This window comes from Scylla paramamosain, chromosome 21 (genome assembly GCF_035594125.1).
Source record: "Scylla paramamosain isolate STU-SP2022 chromosome 21, ASM3559412v1, whole genome shotgun sequence".
In the NCBI taxonomy this organism is placed as follows: Eukaryota; Metazoa; Arthropoda; class Malacostraca; order Decapoda; family Portunidae; genus Scylla; species Scylla paramamosain.
Window position 1 is genome coordinate 14,634,226 of NC_087171.1, and position 14,041 is coordinate 14,648,266.

At 39.4% G+C, this 14,041-nt stretch overlaps 1 protein-coding gene and 1 non-coding gene across 2 annotated transcripts in view; both read left to right on the forward strand.

Annotated features, from left to right (window-relative positions):
• LOC135111287 (uncharacterized) overlaps positions 1-14,041 on the forward strand; it is a 262,066-nt gene that overhangs the window by 100,084 nt on the left and 147,941 nt on the right. The window lies entirely within an intron of this gene.
• Positions 12,448-12,520, forward strand: Trnak-uuu (transfer RNA lysine (anticodon UUU)). The gene has a single exon. It is a non-coding gene; the product is annotated as a tRNA-Lys (tRNA).

Genomic DNA, 14,041 nt, shown 5'->3' on the forward strand with positions numbered 1-14,041 from the left:
TTTGTATGCATTTAGGTAAGGAATCTACATATACTGTGCGATAAATACTGTACATGCTGAAGCTGTAATACACTGCGAAATGACGATGATTGAGGTGTTTTCGTCGTCTAGTGGCAGCTTCGCTAAAATCAGATGTCATTAGGATTTTGCTAAGCATAGATATCAGTAAACCTTTACAAGGAGCACCAGGTAACGTAATATATTCGCTACATGTAAAATATTGGCGGAGACGACTCAGAACACCTAACTTCATAGAAGCTGTTTTAGCTAGAGATGAGATGTGAAGTTTCCAGTTTAGATTATAAGAAAAGGACAGACCGAGAATGTTCAGTGTAGAAGAGGGGGACAGTTGAGTGTCATTACAGAAGAGGGAATAGTTGTCTGGAAGGTTGTGTCGAGTTGATAGATGGAGGAATTGAGTTATGAGGCACTGAACAATACTAAGTTTCCCTTTGCCCCAATCAGAAGTTTTACAGAGCTCAGAAGTCGTATGGAATTACTAAAATACAAAGCAGACCATACATTATACATTAACAAGTATTAGTTGTTGGTCCATTTGATTTCGTTTCTATAATTCTATCTTTCCACTAATGACACGAATCCATTTTCATGGGTTACAACTATTCCATTGTAAGAAATTTCTGAATTCGTCCCAAGTCATCATTTCTACAAGTTGCTTTACATTCATTACTCTTGCTAGCGGCGATCACATGTCCCATTACGAAGACAAACCATTAATGACAAATGGTATCCTGACACAGCTGAGGAGAGAGTTAACCTTCTCTATTAGCTTTGTTTCGCTTCCATTCGTGAACATTCATGAAGAGTGACGTTTCTTATGCTTGCAATTTTTATTACTATCAAAAGAGATACTATTTCATCTGACCTCAAACAGTGTTTGATTATCGTTAATCAATTCTAAGAGGAGCGAAGATACTCTGACACTTACTATCAGTTCTCATCTCTTTGTCTCTTGGATCCTGAAGCTGCCAGTAAGAGACTCGGGACCTGTACGTAGCCCACTCATCGGGTGTGAACCGAACAAACTGAATGAGCTTAAGCAAATTCGAAAACCAAGAACTAAAACAAGCTAAAGCACAGTAATTTATCGCATTATAAAAATACTTCAGCCACAATGATAATTACAAGACTCAAGCTTATAAAGATTTTTTTTCTTTCAAAAATTTGCTAGATTGCTAAAGAGATTGATGATTGCATCGCTGAAGTTTATAATTTTATATGATGGTAAATTTCATCATTTATCAGAAACACTATATTATTTGAGTCGTTATAAACTATGCATGGCCAATTCTCCAATGTATCTCATGTAATGGTGAAGTGTAATATTACATATCTGTGGCGCATCAGTGATCCATTTATTTATTTTAATCTTATTCTTGTAATAAATTTAAACATTGTGGTTATCAAAGCTTGAAGTATTTTCGAAATATGAAACAGAACACTACCATTGCGAAAACGCTGTAAGACACGAACAATAATAGAAAGTCAGGATGACAGAACACTACCAGCACTGGCTGTACACACTCGGCCGAGTTCATGTGGCTTACAGGAGGAAGACTATCATGGTGTTTGACCGTCGCCTAGCTGAACAGGGCAATAACTCAACCTATGTATTCTTAACATCTCAGTCCAAAACCAATCATAAATAAACATCTTGTTCTATTTTTCAACAGTGAAATGTGATTATCTACAGACCGCTCCTATAAACAGTAAATAATATTCAACATACACACAATGTGCCTTCATTAAGTAAGGGGTATCTCTATTACCAGAGAGAAAACATAAGTAAATAAGATTGAAAATTTTTTCACTTTTTAAGGTCCGGACTTGGAAAAGAAAAAAATAAATTGAGTTTTAAAATATCTAAACTATAGAACTGTAAATGATTAAAAGTAGTAGAAAAATGTGTTTTGATATAGAAAGTTTATATCAATCAATAATATCATTTTATTTCTAAACTACGTTAATAAAGAACATTTGTAATTATAGATGTGCTATTATAACATAGTTTAGAAAGTAAAAACATATTATTGATTGATATAAACTTTCTAAATCAATATATATTTTTCTACTACTTGAAAATAACATAGACTATAATCTATGTTATTTTCAATCTGGTGTGACATACTTCCACGGCTGGTGCTGCTAGAGGGAAATGGATACGGAAGCACACGTAAAAGGCGAACCATTCACAGGAGCTGCTCTCATTCAACCCGACACGCAGGTTCCTCTTATGACCAGTTCTTGTTTACGGAGAAAACAAGGCTATAGCGCTTTCAGGTTAATCTTGCCATACAGGAATCGCAATTTATCGAGCTCTGGAATGAACGGCAATTATCTCTTGGCTTCTAATTTGCCTCGTACAGATTACCGAAGGCCAGAATTATCTCGCCTTCACGATGGGGCGGCGGAGTAATTGAAGTGAGATGGTCAGGTGTGTGGGGACGCACACCCTTACCGCGTTACCTGCGACGGACACTCATAAACACTGAGATTAACAGCTTTTGTAATGAAGGTGAAATAAATCCATATTAAAGCGCAGTTTCATATAGGTAATGTCTTTCTGTTGTATTAATTTTGATTCAACTAGAATTTATGTAAATCAAAACTTTATAATCTTTCAGTTGTACATATAAAGTCTTTTTAAAGATTAATTTTGAGCATTAACTTTTTTTTTTCAGAATCACGGTAGATCCTTCAGGTGTTAACATTCAGCTCGTGAAATATAATGCTCATGTTGTGTGTCAGGAGCATTTTCCCAGAATTCGATCTGCTGACTGAACTAGGGACAAAAATCTTCATATCGATGATCAGAAGGAACCATCCGTTCTTTTCTCACACAGTTGCCTTTGATCTGTCATATTGCAAAATCCCTCCATTTTAAAAGAGACAGTTCAAAAGACTAGAAACAAAGAAGTGACAGCATGTGTACTAACGTCAGTGTTTAGATAAGCATCTCCGTCATCTGTTCTGACATATGAGAAAAACCTAGTACCACGACAAAAAAACAGGGCTTAGTAACCAGTTAACCACAGTCAGACCAAGCCTTAGACGTGTAAGCATCCATGTGAAGTTTAACACTACAACACTTTTATTGTCCAATGTCATAATAGTACCAGCAATATGTACTCTGAACCACTCACACCAGTATCCTTTTCTTATCGTTTAATTATCATATTAATTCTAACAATCTGCACATTCATTTCTGACTTCATTATTGTTCTCGCTAGTCCCGAAAGCCTGCATTTTGAAACGCTTTGGACTTTTACAAAGGCAACATAATATGCTCATTGATGACTAGTCAGGATCCCATTAGTAATTTTTGATTGACATTGCAGAATCCTTATTAAACAACCACAAAAATTATGAAAGCATCCTTGAAAATCCAAACAACTTGCAATACAGTCTGTTTAAAAATAAGCAACAAAGGTAAGGCACAGAAACGTTTGGGGAATGCGGCCCTGAAATTCACTCCCCTGTCTGTCATGCTCCCGCCGCACAAACCTATCATCAGCACAGCATCAGAATTTCATCACAAGACCTTCAGTTCCCCTCGCATTTCATTTCACTTATTTATCACAACCTTTATGGAGAGAGCTGTTATTGACCTACCCATCTATCTGCACTGCTTCTGCCCGCGCGCGCGCGCACACACACACACACACACACACACACACACACACACACACACACACACACACACACACACACACACACACACACACACACACACACACCAACAACATCAACAACAACATTCTCTCTCTCTCTCTCTCTCTCTCTCTCTCTCTCTCTCTCTCTCTCTCTCTCTCTCTCTCTCTCTCTCTCTCTCTCTCTCTCTCTCTCTCTCTCTCTCTCTCTCTCTCTCTCTCATTTCAATTACCAAAAATTTTCCACCACTTTGCTTAATCATCCAATCGAATCTTATAAACCTGTCGTTCATTTTCTTTGCATTATCATAATTCTGCTCCCACACTCACACGCTCACATTAATTTATCAGCTAAATCCTGAAAAAAAAAAAAAATGCTCCTCTCATTTCAGACAGAATCATTGCATCTCGCATATTTATCAAGACGAGAGAGAGAGAGAGAGAGAGAGAGAGAGAGAGAGAGAGAGAGAGAGAGAGAGAGAGAGAGAGAGAGAGAGAGAGAGATGTTGCAGACCCAAGAGCAATATCATTAAAATTATTTCTTAAAACCACACGAAAGGAAAACAAAAAAAAAAAAACCTAACCTAACCTAAAACCAAACACACAATCGAACTCACACCACACACTATCACAACAACTGAACCAAGGAGTGGTGTGTGGCTGGCATGGCAATGAGGGAGCACAAGAGGCAAGTACTTCCCCATCCATGCCTCACCCGCCTCTCGCTTCCCCTCCACCACCTTTCACATCTACACCAACACAACTTTCCCGCCTAAAGACAATAAAAAAATACAATAAAAAGTGCACAAGTGGCAAGGGATCGCAGCCGTTTATTTCTGAAGGCGGCATCCTGATCCTTGGAAAGATTCATGGCGGAGGAGGAGGACGAGAGAGGGGGGCGGAGGGATGAGGGAATGGAGGGACGGAGGGACGGGTAAAGGGAGAGAGGGACAGAGGGAAGAGAATGAGGATAAAATAGAAGAGGGAGGGTAAAGCTCTGTCGTAGACTCGTAATATTACTCGAAGAATATTGATGCTGACATGTATTGTTCTTAAAGGTCTGTGTGAGTGTGTGTGTGTGTGTGTGTGTGTGTGTGTGTGTGTGTGTGTGTGTAGCGTGATCTGTTATCACTTTGCATATATTACCAATTAATGATAAGTCCTACATACACACAATATCTACTAAAGTGGCCATGGATAAATACACGCACTTTTGCACGTACTACGCACACACGCACACGAATATATAGATTAACATCTTTAATCGTTCCCTTGATACAGTTATGATTTTGAAGACAAGGACAGCCGCAGCGCAAGCAATAGTAACAACTACAACAGTTATAACTTCATCAACAACGATATTGCCTTCAACAACAGCAACAACCCCACAAGTAGTACAGCTGCTGGCAGCACTACTACTAGAGTCTGTTCATCCAGACCTGAAGGCAAAGCGGATGAACCTCGGCGAGTTAGGAAACCGAGCGCTGATAAGCGGAGCTGCCCGGTACCATATTCACTTCAGCAAACTGCAAATTACGCACTTGCGGAAATGTGATTTCGTTTGCGAATTTGCGTAAGTGACAAAGTTCAAACAAATCTGCATTGTTGCGTTCCTCTGCAAACGCTAACCAACCAGGAAAACTGCTATTAATCTCGCGGTGGTCTAAAACACTATTACGTTGATGTTTAAAAGGTTTATTTTGACAAACCTAATTCTATATGCAAGTTGTCTGTCCTCCAGGAAATTTTATGGAATTTTCTGAAATCTTAAAATAGAGAGATTATAGCGTTGCGCCGCACTGCACAAAGGACAGCAACGTGTCCTTTTCCAGGTCACCGATTGCTGCCAGGAATAAAAAGTAATAGAGTGGAGTGGCGACTTGTCCCACGCGTGCTCCGTGCCTCATAACACAAAGCTGATCCTGACTGAATCAATACGCGACATCAAAGACTCCTCTGAGGGAAGCCTTTGGAGGATCTGGATTCCTGATGGGTCTGTTCCAAGATGTGACGTGTTCGTGCTTCAGAGGCGGGTGTTTCGAACGACACTGGCCGGGCCTGGATCATGAAGCCTCGCCCCTGGACTACATGTAGAAACTGTGTCATATATTGCAAAGTTTGGAATCGGTATTAACTGTTATTTAGTGGAAAATATCTTCAACGTTCTCTCTCTCTCTCTCTCTCTCTCTCTCTCTCTAGGATATCTTTCCTACTATATTTACTGCGCCCTTCAAACGTGTGCTCCGTTCTTACAAGAGCATGCTCCCTCCTTCCGCTTCCTTTTTTCCCTTCGCCATCTTTCCTCCAGTCTTCAGGCTTCTGTTGTTCAGCTGATACGCTCGTAGATGTTTGCCTTGAGTACATGTCTGCCTTATATGCATCCATGTTTTCCTTTCTCTCTCTCTCTCTCTCTCTCTCTCTCTCTCTCTCTCTCTCTCTCTCTCTCTCTCTCTCTCTCTCTCTCTCTCTCTCTCTCTCTCTCTCCTCGCCACTACCGATCGCCATTATCGGGTTCTCTACAGTCACATCATAGCAAATCGCCTTTCGATAACATTTAGCCGCCTCGTGTGGAAATGAACGACTTTTACTGCTTTCAATAAATCTCCCCGAGGAAGTTATTTCCTCAGACACCCTCAGCTTGCCGCTCGCCGCCTTTCTTCGTCCAGGGCCCCTTCAGCAGAGTACAATGTCTGCTGCGAACCGGGGAATTATTTCATGGTTTTGTTTAATACATGTAATATTTTTAATGTGTACTGATAAAACACACGCGAGATTAACTTTTCTGTCATATGCATACATGAAGGCATATTGATAAAAGTGTATGAATGTAATTAAATGAATTATTAAGAACCGTAGGCAGGTAAGTTAATTTTCCAGGAACGGACCGATGCTTCCTTTCCCAGACTCGCTGGCGCCTGTTCTCTTGCCTCGGCTGTGTGTGTGTTCTTATTATAATTATCCCTTTGTAGGCCAAGGGCCCTCTCAGCCTTTGTCTAGCTCTGCTCTTAGCCCGATTAGCTATTGGCTTTGTTCCGCTGCTGCCTCTTGTTAGCCGCCGCGCTGCATATCTTCCGGCAGCATGGTTACGTGTGAAGTCGAATACATGAAAGTTAGCTGTCTCTAATGTGATGTTAGCATATAACTTTTTTATGTCCAAGAATATCTTTGATCACACACACACACACGCACACACACACGCACACACTGTATATTGCGACACATACGAGATGGTGCCAATAACAGAAACGTGAGAGAATACGAGGTATTTAACTCAAAGTCAGCAGTGTGGGCCGGTGTGGCAGCGGTGGTCGGGGAGTGCTGTTAGCCTGGTGACGGCAGTACACCGGATCGGATGGCGGTCAGGTGGTCATTTAACCCAAACAATTAATACCGAGATGATCCGTTCATCAGCTTTTACTTAATCCCAGAGAGAGAGAGAGAGAGAGAGAGATGCAGTCTCAGTATATATGAAAACCAGACAACGTTTCATTCAAGCTGCTGAGTCTGCCTTCTCTATAACAAGTCAAAGGAAATGAAAGTGAAAAAAAAAAATTGTTATTGCATAATTAATCTCATTAGCGTTCCCGGTAAAAAAAAGAAAATATAAAGCTTATTGACGTATATTTTGCTGAAAGTCCGATAGAAAGTGACCCAGCAAAGTTATGCTTTAGAGTTATGTTCCTATCAGGTCACAGATTCCAACACTCCACCAATAAGATTCGAAAAGGCCAAAAAGATTAAAACATTTCGACAAAAAGAATCGAACGGTCCACCAAAAAATTCTGAACACTCCACTAAAAAAAATTCGAATACTCCCCCAAAAAAGATGCGAATACTCCACCAAGAAGATTCGAATACTCCACCAAAAAGATATGAACACCAGAAAGATTCGAACACGCCAAAAGATTCGAACATACCAAAAAGATTCAAACACTCCATCAAAAAAAAACTCGAACACCAAAAAGATCCGAACACTAAGAAAAAAATCGAACACACCAGAAGATTCGAGCACACCAAAGAGATTCGATCACTACCAAAAGATTAGAACTCTCTTCAGAGGAACAACACCACCAGTGCACTGTTAATTATATCTTGTGACATTTATACTCTGAGGAGATGATATACTCACCAGCACGCATGAAACACACAGGGAGAAAGGAACATAAAACACCATAATGACTCAGCTGCGAAATTATACATCACCATAAAAATGTTTCAAAAAGTAAGTCTTTGCAAATAAAATCCTGGAGCTTTCATCAACTGTGACTGCAAACAATAATGAAGCAAGGAACTCAGCTGGAGGTCTGGTGGATTTGTTAGAATGGAGGGTGGCAAGCCGTGCTGACGAATCTTTAGGACAGAAAATGTTTCCTTTTCTTTTCTTACTTTCTTTATTAAAAATTATGTACATGTTGAAATGTAAACGTGTCGAAACATGATGCATGGTCTATCTATATACCAGGCCGGCAATCCCCACACGTACATCCACACCACTGAAATAATTCTCTTACAGTTGTAATTGTTATTATTAACAATGTTTGATTACCTCTTAGTATTTAGGTTAATACATATTCCATTGGCTTACATTTATCTAGAATCTTTATCCACGATTAAGTGATCAATAATTTTCTATGAAATTAAAAAGGGTTTTCGTGATATTAATATACTTACTGTATACGATAGTACAAAAACTAATGCGATACGATAAAGAATCATAGTAGCAATGAATTTTCTGACCACCGATGATATTTTTATTTAGAACAAGTGAAAGAAGAAAGTGTCGTGTCGTGTCTCACGGTATATACATGGTCATCCAGACTTCTGATGGCTGTTAAGCAAGATAAACTTTTTTTTTATCGAAGAACTCACTGGAAAAGGCTCAAACGCAAGGAAAAGGGGCATGTTAAATTCCTGAAAAAAAAAAAAAAGAACATGTAATGAATATTTCTCAGCGATGCCAATTTAGCTCCAAGTACAGATATCACCTTGCTGGAAGAGTTCACATGTAGGGAAATATAACATACACTGCCCTTCAGCCTGACAGTGAGTCCATTGAAAAACAAGAAGATTAGCTCTCTCTCTCTCTCTCTCTCTCTCTCTCTCTCTCTCTCTCTCTCTCTCTCTCTCTCTCTCTCTCTCTCTCTCTCTCTCTCTCTCTCTCTCTCTCACGTCCTGGAAAACCACAATGGATTTCTTTGCGCGAGGGAAAGGGAACAGAGGATAGCAACATTGACATACTCTACGTGTTTTGAAGAGAATTCAACAAGACACGCGTAGAGAAACAGTAGCAGTGAAAACATTAATACAACATAAGATAGAGGAGGAATATTACAGTGAATTAACAAGATATTGAAAACAGGAAGTTGCAGAAGGGGAGCTAATGAGGCGAAAAGGCTTAATGTGTTCCCTGTTTAGATGAGCTATAGAAGGTGAATTATGTATCCAGCACAACAGAGGCGTCCCCCAAATAGGCGTATGAGTCCCCCGCCGCACCCACTCTCAACTCGTCAAAGTTATTTCAATAGGTGAGCCTAGAGGGTGACGCTTTCTGGTCCATCTCGTGCGTGTACTTAGACTCGTGTGGAGGTTTCGTAATTGTTTTCAAATGTTTTAAGGTGTCTGAATTCCAGCGTCGTAATGATCCTTGTTGTGGTGGCCATGCAGAGAGAAGAAATGAAGTAATGAAATATTTAAACACGTAACAATCATCTACACACACACACACACACACACACACACACACACACACACACACACACACACACACACACGCATTAGATATACTCGACCATTACCAACGATTCTCATTTTCTGAAAGCTACTGAATTGCTTTTAATGGGTTCCTATTTTTTTTCTTTTTTTTTTTTTGCTTCATCTCCCTAATGCTCCCTCACACGTGAACATGCAGCGTGGCCACTCCTTTACTTCACTTATCAGGAGTCTCCCAGTTACGTATTTTTCACTTATTTTCCGAGATAATAAGAACACAGTTAGGACACACAAGTTGCCTCCACATGATCAGTAATTGTGCAGTTCACTAAGATGTCAGGAGGCCTATTGTGTCCTCCTATCAGTGAAGGTGTAAGTGAAAGGTAATATGAGTCTGTAGGGCGGCTTACCCGTTTCTGATTATTCAGGAATTCGCGATGCCAGGTAAAGTTTTTATTGTTTCTTGTGCTGATGGATAATGACAATCGTTTTACGCTTCAAGGCATTTCAATATAATTTTTCTATGTGTGTGATTCAATGGAGTTAAGATGTGTGTTTGCTGCTTCCCTTATTCTTTTGCTGCTTTGTTTTCCCGTATTTTAACTGAGCATAAAATTCTCGTCTTTCTTCCTCAATTATTAGCAACACTCATGGACACTGACAGCCCACCGGCAACACAGGGCAGGCAGTTCGCATTAATTTTCTTGGCTCAACTCAACACAGTGCTGCAATTACCCTGTTATAATTAGGAGGGAGTTTTTTTTTGATACGTATGTGCAAGTGATGACAGGTTACGTCACTGCTGTCTGTGCTCAGATAGAGACGTTGCGGGAAAATTAATGTTGCATTGGATGACAGGAACTTCTACTCGGATGAAATAATTAACAGCAAGACTTTCCTCAATACTACTCAGATTTTCTAAGGCTGAAGGAGGATTTCTTCGTCTTTAATATGACATTCGCTCGTATTCCTACACGCTTTTGGCTTTCATGTGGACTATTTTAAGACGCCACTGGAATGTTTAGTCAGGTTTTCAAGCAACTTTTCTCATTGGTATATAACCATCATTAAAATCAGGAATACACGCTTCTAAAATCCCAATATCCCACTGTCGAAACTTACGGAGATGGGAGGAAACTTTTAAGAATAGGGTCCATAAACATTCACGTTGCCATAGGTGTGGGCGTGAGGAAGACGTATGCAGGCACACAAAACAAAAAATGACAGCTTAGAAACGCCTGTAGAACACTGCTCATCGTTCTATAAGAAGGCAGAGCAGACAGGAAAAAAGATGCGTAAGATTTGTAGGGTCAGCATGGAGCATATAGATTGTAGATAAATTTGAATGGAAAACGTTTTGAAGACGCACCGACTTATTGGCTGGAACACTTACCGCCGCAACAAAGAGGTCACATGGCGCTTTAATAGTTACAAAAGTTATTGCGTCTGACAGAAGATCCAGACACAGGAGCGTGAGTGGGGCGAAACAACAAAACAGCAGAAATTTATGGTAACTAGATACGTGAAGACCGATGTCATTGTCTCTCCTATTAGTGAAATAAGCAGAGAACCCGTGACGCTAAAACTCCTCGCTCTCGCAGAATGCAACACCCACACAATTTAACGAACGCTGCAGGAAAGCGGAAGCAATTACGAGGATGAAGGCGCTTTTTATATTAATATTACCAAGTGCACACTACAGAAGGTAAATGCAAAATGAAGGGTGTGTGTGTGTGTGTGTGTGTGTGTGTGTGGGTGTGTGTGTGTGGGTGTGGATGTACTTCCGCAGCACACAAGAGCGTAAAGTCAGTCAGCAGGTCAGCTAAAACAGTCCCACTTTCCTGTCAACACTTGCGTCTGGCCATGAAACCTCGGGAGGAAGAGGGTTCTGAGCCGCAGGCCATGAAGGCAAATGCTGCGCCGGGATGTGAGGCAGATCTGAGGGATGAGGACGGCTCGAGAAGACAAGACAGGAGCGGAGGGAGGGAGTGAAGGAGAGACCCGCATGATCCTGTAGACTTTGGAACAACATGTGGACTGAAGAGGAACGAAGGTGACGACTTAACCTTCAGCAACACCAGAGAGAGAGAGAGAGAGAGAGAGAGAGAGAGAGAGAGAGAGAGAGAGAGAGAGAGAGAGAGAGAGAGTAGTTTAATTCGCTAATAAACTACATTATATGCTTACAAAAGTATTATAATAGTATACAATAAAACAAATAAATAATAAAAATAAAATTAAAATTAAATAAATAAAACAAAATAAAGAAAATATATAACAATCTATCACCTGGCCGCGGAGAGAACTTAAAAAAAAAATTTATATACATATATATATATATATATATATATATATATATATATATATATATATATATATATATATATATATATATATATATATATATATATATATATATATATATATATATATATATATATATATATATATATATATATATACACACACACACAATGTTGATTTAATTGTGATAAGCTGATGAATCATTTAAACTGAAAAAAAAAACACAATATATATAAATAAGATAATGCGTCAGGTAAGAGGTAATATAACTCGTGTACGATTCATATGCTAATAAATAATACCGTGATAATCCTCATTAAGTGAACATCATATTTACTAAAAGGAATACATGCTCGTTGTGTTAATCTTAAATACCATCTGTGCTAGAGTGTTTCTGACGCAGGATGTTTTCTAGAGGGCTGTTCACGTCCCACACTTCATAAATACACCGTGCGGAAAAGGAAAATGTGGATAAGAATGAGTATGTATAGGCTTGATTAAGGAAAATATAGATGATAATGAGAGTATGAGTAAATCTGAAGAAAAAGTAAAGAAGGAAAGGAGAGTATGGATGGTCCTGAAAGAAAGAAAGATTGCATTTTGAAAAAAAAGAGGTTGCATATCTCAACTACTACCCCCCTATCTATCTATGCCACTACTACTACTACTACTACTACTACTACCTATATTAACTACTGCCACTACTACAACTACTACCTATCTAAACTACCTATTATTACTACTAATACTTACCTTACTTAACAGAGCCCGGATAGCTCAGTCGGTAGAGCATTAGGCTTTTAACCTAAGGGTCCAGGGTTCAAGTCCCTGTTCGGGCGACGCTAGCCTGCAGTAATTTTTTTCGTGTCCTGCGAGTGAGCATAGACGGTCATAAGGATAGGCAGGGAAGTACTGAAATGCGAAGATATGTTGAATAAGGTCTAACGTAACTTATCTACCCAAAGACTCGTGTTGCCAAAAATTAAGAATATAGAAAATAATGAGATGAAGATTACTTTACTGAAACAAAGCGCCTCCTAAACCTACGAAAGGGAACATGAATGGATGAAAGGAAAGACGGCTACCATTCTTTTCTATTTTTCATAAGGAAGTGCAGGGCAGGCGGGGACTGGGAGGGCCGCAGCAGAGGTGAATGGACTGTTTAGAGATGTGAGCGGCAAAGAACAGTCAGAGGAGAACATGTACGGCAGAGCTAGCTGGAAAAGAGGTGCCAGAAAGATCGATGTGGCGAGATTGGGTGGGTGGTCAGGTGAAAGACAGAAGTGGAGAAAGTTGAGGGAGGCTTTGTCCTGCAGGTGATGATGATGATAGCTATATATATAAATGTTTAATTGTTAAAAAAAGTACATGTACAATTTCAAATTTCTTTCGGTAAGAGCTCCACCTTCTTCCAAGTTCTTAGCTTAAAACTACTGTTAGTAATTTACGATTAAAACATTAAAAATTATGAAAAAATTAGGATTACAAGCATAAGTGACCCATTCAGTGTTAGTGGTGGTGGTGGTGGTGGTGGTGAGGCCGGCAAGTCAAGTGGCGATGGCAGCCCAACGCACACACACATGCATACATACACACGTGCATATGGATACACTCGGCTATTCAATATATTCGTTGATGACCATCAGACAGTGACAGATTATGCTTTCTTTCCACACGGCTGCGTCCCCAATAACCCAAGAATATTAATTGTTCTTTTGTGTTGATTCAACGTGAAGTTCCCGCTAACAGATCGACAGTTTTGGTGATGTCAAAGTAATTTATTTTATTGAAACTGAATATTTGACATTCACCTTTTGCTTCAATATATCAAATATATTCAGCTTTTCATTTCCTTTTGCATTAGGAAGGGAACAGTTTCATAGGCAGGGACACTTTCCTCTCCAATATGCAACACCGTAAACATTTTAACTATCATTCCATTAATTCTTAAATTGAAATCGACACACCGCACTGCCTTCCTCTCACCTGCCTGCCTGCGCCTCACCGCCACTGCCTTCACTTCTTGCGGACTACTATAGACTTTTTCTTTTGCTATAATTGCCAGCAACTTTTCCAGACATGAATTATCATATTAAATGAATAAAAACATAAGAACATAAAGGAAGCTACACAAAGCCATCAGGCCTAGGCTACACGTATTTGATAACTAATTTCTTCCTAACTCATTACTAAATTTTACGTTTTCAAGCTTGAACCAATTATTACAGTCTGTTAAATACATTTATAACCTATTAGAAATTATTATTCATTTCATTTATGTTTTTTCTTTGTGTGTCCATGTCATAACAGTAAAAAAGTTTAATCTGTAATATGAAATTAAGCCTGTGTTTGGTATGGAA